At 36.4% G+C, this 6,000-nt stretch overlaps 1 protein-coding gene and 1 non-coding gene across 3 annotated transcripts in view; one reads left to right on the forward strand and one right to left on the reverse strand.

Moving 5' to 3' along the window:
- Nucleotides 1-6,000, reverse strand: part of THEMIS (thymocyte selection associated) — a 172,808-nt gene that overhangs the window by 66,257 nt on the left and 100,551 nt on the right. The gene's annotated exons all lie outside the window — the stretch shown is intronic.
- LOC115297269 lies at nt 1,265-1,370 on the forward strand. Its single transcript, XR_003911370.1, has one exon. It is a non-coding gene; the product is annotated as a U6 spliceosomal RNA (small nuclear RNA).

The following is a 6,000-nucleotide window of genomic DNA, read 5'->3' on the forward strand; positions in this document are numbered from 1 at the left end:
AGTCCAAGAGAAGAAAATGCTATTAATAAGAGAACCCGAGGAGGAATAAGCTAAATTTAAAAAGTCACCAGCAGAGACATATAAAATGAAGATTCTTAATTAAGAGTAAGAGGGTGCGTGGGTGGCTGAGTCAGCAAGCATCGACTTCGGCTCAGGTCATGATCTTAAGGCTCATGAGTTGGAGCCCCACATCAGGCTCTGTGCTGAAGGCTTGGAGCCTGGAACCTATTTTGGATTCTGTGTGTGTGTCTCTCTCTCAAAAATAAACAAACATTTAAAAATATTTTCTTAAAAAGTAAGAGGGGGAAAAATGCAACCCAGAAAGAAATACCGTTTACTTTGCACTCAAACTATATCTAAAACTAACCATTTTTTGTTACCGCACTATTACTCTGTTGACCCAGGGAAGCATTATGCATAGCAATGTCCCCCTAATTGGTTTCCTACTACTAGGAACAGTAGTAGGAAACTACTACTACTAACAGCAGCATAGAATTCAGAATGAATCCTTTAAGACGTGATTGTCATTCCCTGACCCAATCTTCCAATTGCTTCTTGTCTCACAAAAATTGAAGCTAAAATCACTACAACGACTTACAAAGACTTTTACAATTTACCTCCTGCATTCCCTCTCTGACCTCATCCCCCCTTGTCTCGTTAGCGCACTATATTCCAGCCGTCCTGGCCTTCCAGCTTATTCCTGAGTACATTAGGTGCAGCCCTGCATTAGGGTTTGTGCCTTCTCTTTCTTCTGCCTGGAGCATTCACCACACCCTGTCTGCATAGTTCCTCTTCACTATTCAAGTCTTTGGACAAACGTTGTCTTTTCCAGAAGGCACACCATGACCACCTTATTTAAAATTATTCTACTCACTTTGCACTCTAAATTCTACTTATCTCGTTCTATTCTTTTTTACATAGCACTTATCATGAGCTACCATTCTATATTATTTACTCTCACTAGAATGTAACATTAAATACAGTATCAAGTCATTTTGTTATTGATGTGTATGCAGCATCTAAAACAGTACCTAAAATATAATAATCAAGAAATATCTGCTGAGTGGCAGACTTGACTAAAAGCAGATGATTACCATGTTAAAAGCCATAATCTCTGGTTTTACTCAAATGAAAATACATAAATTCTACACTAGAGAGAGTACCACAGAACGGAATGTTCCTAACTCTGAAAGAAGGGGTCTAATATGAAGAAATGGCAATTTGAAGAAATGTCAGAAGGACGTCAGAATTTGTTATAATGATAGTGCTTGTTTTGGCTGCACATATATTAAAATTGGAACAATACAGAGAAAATTAGCATGGCCACTGGGTAAGATGATATGCAGATTTGCGAGGCGTTCCATATTAAAAAAATTGTTATAAAGATATACAGGACTTCAATGACAAACTTAACCAATGGAATATCAAACGATATGCCAAGATGGTAAAACAGAAATTCATATTCTCTTAAATTAATATTTAAGTTTAATAAAATATCAATGTAAAGTAACACTAGATGTTTTACAGAAAGTAATGAAATGACTTAAAAGGTTCATTTGGAAGAATGAGGAGCTGACAATCTAACTAATCAGTGACAAGAAAAAAAAATTATACCAAGATTAAAACAAAATGAGAATATATGACTTGTGAGCCATTGATTTAGGAAAAGCCAGATAAATCAAATAAATGGAATAAAAAATTGAGAAACTGCCGTCAGTCCAAATGGGTAAGGAATAATTTTGTAAATATATGGAACTGAGAAAATGTTTCAGCCATTTGTTTTTAAAAAGTTTTTTCATACAACCTACAAAGTAAATTCCTCATGGATTAAGGAGTTAAATAAGAAAATAAATACAGATTTAGAATAATTATAAGTCGGTCTCATCTTAAGGCAAGTCAAGCTTTCCAAGTTTAAGATTTCATAACCAAATTATGAGATGAAAATTTTTGAGATCATTATTATTACTATTATATTATATGGGATATTATAATATTATATCCCATTCATGGGATACTTTGGCAGATAACATGGAAATAATAATAATTATTATTAATATTAATAATGTTGTTAAAAAGCAAACAACCAATATGAGGTGATCCTGGAAGAAATGTCACTAATTTTGTGAGATAAAAGCCTGGAGGGGATTAAGGGTCAAGGATTAATCATTAGGGTTTAGAACTTTCACTTTCTGTTCTTAGCTATTATTACCAGAACTTCAGCCAATTCCTTTTTTACCCACAAGTGCACAGTTAGTGATTCCTTGAAAAATCAAAGAGAATAAATTGAATTCATAGTTTGGGGCACTAAAGACCAGAGCAATCTCATGCAGTTGGAACACCAGAACTGAGATGAAAAACAAACATGAAGTAAGAATGAAAAGCAATAATGAAGAGAATGGCAAGAACCCTTTGGAACTGATGGACAGGTTTATGGCAGATTCCGCTGATGGTTTCATGGGTGTATACTTACTACTAAACTCATCAAGTTATATATATTAATTATGTATAGCATTTTGTATGTCAAAAATATAAGGTAAGAAAATAAAATTCAGAAGAAAAAGAGTAAAGAGCAAGAGAACAAAAAAGACCAAAGGAGAGTATATATAAATCTCCCACATAGTTTTTTTAAAATAAAGGAAAAGGGCACTAGAATGCTGAACATTATATCAAATTGAGGGGTTATTTATTTTATTTGGACTTAAAAAAACTTGACATCTGAAAGGATGACAGGAAATAACAGCATTGCACATACCCACACTTCCATACTCATATATAAGAGAGCTGCACACATGGGTGTACACACACACATACTTTCAAGCAATTTGCTGAGAAAGAGTTGGTAGGCTGTAAGAAGGAAACAGCTTCATTCTTGTTCTTTTATATCCCTTCAAATTTCTGTGAACTAGTGGTTGTTCTAACTCTGCATACATTTTTTAATGGTTTATTTATTTTTGAGAGAGAGAGAGAGAGAGAGAGAGAGAGAGACGGTGTGAGTAGGGGAGGGTCAGAAAGTGAGGGAGACACAGAATCCGAAGACAGGCTCCAGGTTCTGAGCTAGCTGCCAGCACAGAGCCTGATGTGGGGCTCGAACCCATGAACCGTGAGGTCAAGATCTGAGCCAGATGCTTAACTGACTGAGCCACCCAGGTGCCCCTAACTCTGCCTAAAATTTTAAGAAAATCCCATAGTCTTTAGTGAACAGTAGTTTATTAAAATCCACATTTGTGTATTAGCCACTTAGATCCAAGCCAGTTTTATATATTTATATAGTAACAAAAGCTCAGAGAGCTTCTCTAATTTAAGGCTTCTTACTGTAGTAGCTTCATCTCCCTGACCTACTTTACTTTAGAGTAAAATAAAATGAAGTTTCTTTCTTCCTTCCTTCTTTCTTTCATTCCTCCTTCTCACAAATATTTATTGAGTGACTGCTTTGAACCAAAAACTTTAATAAAATACCAAGGCATCAAGCAGGACAGATGGCAAAAATTAAAAAAAAAAAAAAGCCACACGGTAAGATTTTTCTTTTATGATGATAAATATATCAGGATGTGAATAATAAATTAGAATATAGTGTGACCAGACATAAAAAGACTAGTTAGAAGATGGTCTCAATAATCCAGAAGGGAAATGATGAAGACCTGAGGTAGAGAGGTACACATTCAAAAATGTTAAAGAAGAGGATTTAATCATTGATAAATGAGAAAAGGCGGGGGGGGGGGAAGAGAACTGTTCCTAAATGTCTGGTTTAGGCTACTCAGTAGATGCTGGTGGCCTTTGCAAAGATAAGAAATCAGAAGGAGGATTAATGTGATTAATTTTTTAAGACAGTATAGCTGTTTTGTTTTTATGGTTCATTGTTACGCAGTTGCTTTCTACTTTGAGGGATAAGGGAAGATTACACTTTCTCACCCCAAAATAGACATATGTGGCAATTCCTAATTTAATCAACACCGTGGCTAGAGCTAGACCTAGAGATCTCTTGGCGCATCATTTTGACTTCATGGCTCTCTGTCTTCTCTTACACAGTGACCACTGGCCGTGTTCCCGAAAAAGGAGCCTCCCTTAATCCGGGTCCCTAACCAGAGGATTCTGTGTTTCAGAACATTTTCTTTTGACAATACATAGTTCCGCGGAATTGTAAATTCCATACAAATTTCATATATTGATGCTTTTCACAGTTTTTTTCACAAGTTTTCCCGTATATTGATGATTTTCACAACTCCTCCCTTGACCTTGCAAAACCACCCTTCTATCTGTGTCTTGAGCTCCTGGTTTAATAAGTTTAACCACCATCTATGTTGATGCTTTTGTCAGGAAGCTGGGTATTTTCCTTATATCATAACTTTCATATTTCCTACACTTCATCAACCACATGTCCTACAAATATCACCTCATAAAGTCCTCTTTAATATTTGTCTTCCAGTCACACAGGCAGTCATCTGTCTCTGATATTAGTACTTCAGTTTTCTAACTGTTCTGCTTCTGTTTGCATTGTTAATCTGCTCTATAATTAGAGTGATTTTCCAAAATGGGTATTTATGGAGGTATAATTGATGTTTTCACCATTGTTAAGTGTACAATTCAATGAATTTAGTAAGTTTAAAGGGTTGGGCAACCATCCAGGTGTAGAACTTTTTCATCACCCAAAAATTTCCCTCTGGCCTCTTTGCAGTTCACCTCTGCTCCTACCCACCGCTTTAGACAACCACCGCTGTAGACAACCACTTGCCTGTTGTCTATCTCTATAAACTTGCCTTTTCTAGAGGTTTTGTATTTAAAATAGAAATTTTATGGTTACTTCCCTACTGGAAACTCTAAAATGCCCTCCATTTTTCCTCTGTAGAAATTACAAATTCTTTTTTTTTAGCTTTTATTTTTAATGTTTTTTTATTTAAAAAAATTTTTTTGAGAGAGAGACAATGAGAGCAGAGAAGGGTCAGGAGAGGAAGACACAGAATCCAAAAACAAGCCCCAGGCTCTGAGCTAGCTATCAGACAGAGCCCGATGCAGGGCTGAAACCCACACACTGTGAAATCATAACCTGAGCTGAAGTCGGACACTTAAATAACTGAGCCACCCAGGCATCCCACAAATTTCTTTAAAAATAGACTAGTGTAAGGAAGGAAAGACTAGTCTTTTTTTTTTTGTTTTTAATTTGGAATACAACTGATTCTGTTTGTCTTCATTCTTTCCGTACTAAAAGAATAATATGTGTTATTTCTTTTAGGAGGATGAGGTGAAAATGGGAACTAGTGTGTTTCAGGTGCTAATGTTTCAGCTGTGGGTTTAATGGGGTGCCAGAGTCTATGGTCAAAGGAGTGGAGGTACAGAAATCAAAACAAAACAAAACATGAAACAGTACGTCTAAGCAAAATACAAAGAAAGGAAGAAATGACTAAAAGGTTGAAAGATAAGAGATTATGAGTGGAATCCCCAAGAACACAGTGGTGATGTTTAAGAAATTAGCCAGGGATCCATAGTCAGGGGTCCATAGTCATGCAAATGCCTGATGGCTAAACCAGGCAAAGGAGACATCAAGTAACATAAAGACTGAGTCCAGAGCACTGGGAGAGCACAGTGTGGCAGGAACCTAAGAAGCTGATATTGAGGAAGTCACATTCTTCATCTGGGATAGAGTGATTAAAGAAGCGAACAGAACTACTTGCAAGCCTGAGCTAAGAAACTTGGTAATGGCATACTTTTCCTGAGCTGGCCCTTTGCTCTTCCATCCTCATAATATTACTCTGCACTACAGACATTATAAACCTCTCCAGGATCCTGATACGTTATGTCTACACCTGATGCTCCGTCTGGCTGGATCATGCTACACAGTGCTGTATATCTGACTAATTCTACTTGTTTAAAAATCAAAATTGCACCAACATTCTTCTCAAAGGTAGAACAAACTATCCTCAAATTCATATGGAACCACAAAAGACCCCAAATAGCCAAAGTAATATTGAAGAAGAAAACCAAAACAGGAGGCATCACAATCCCAGA

The sequence above is a fragment of the Suricata suricatta genome, chromosome 7 (assembly GCF_006229205.1).
Source record: "Suricata suricatta isolate VVHF042 chromosome 7, meerkat_22Aug2017_6uvM2_HiC, whole genome shotgun sequence".
NCBI lineage: Eukaryota > Metazoa > Chordata > Mammalia > Carnivora > Herpestidae > Suricata > Suricata suricatta.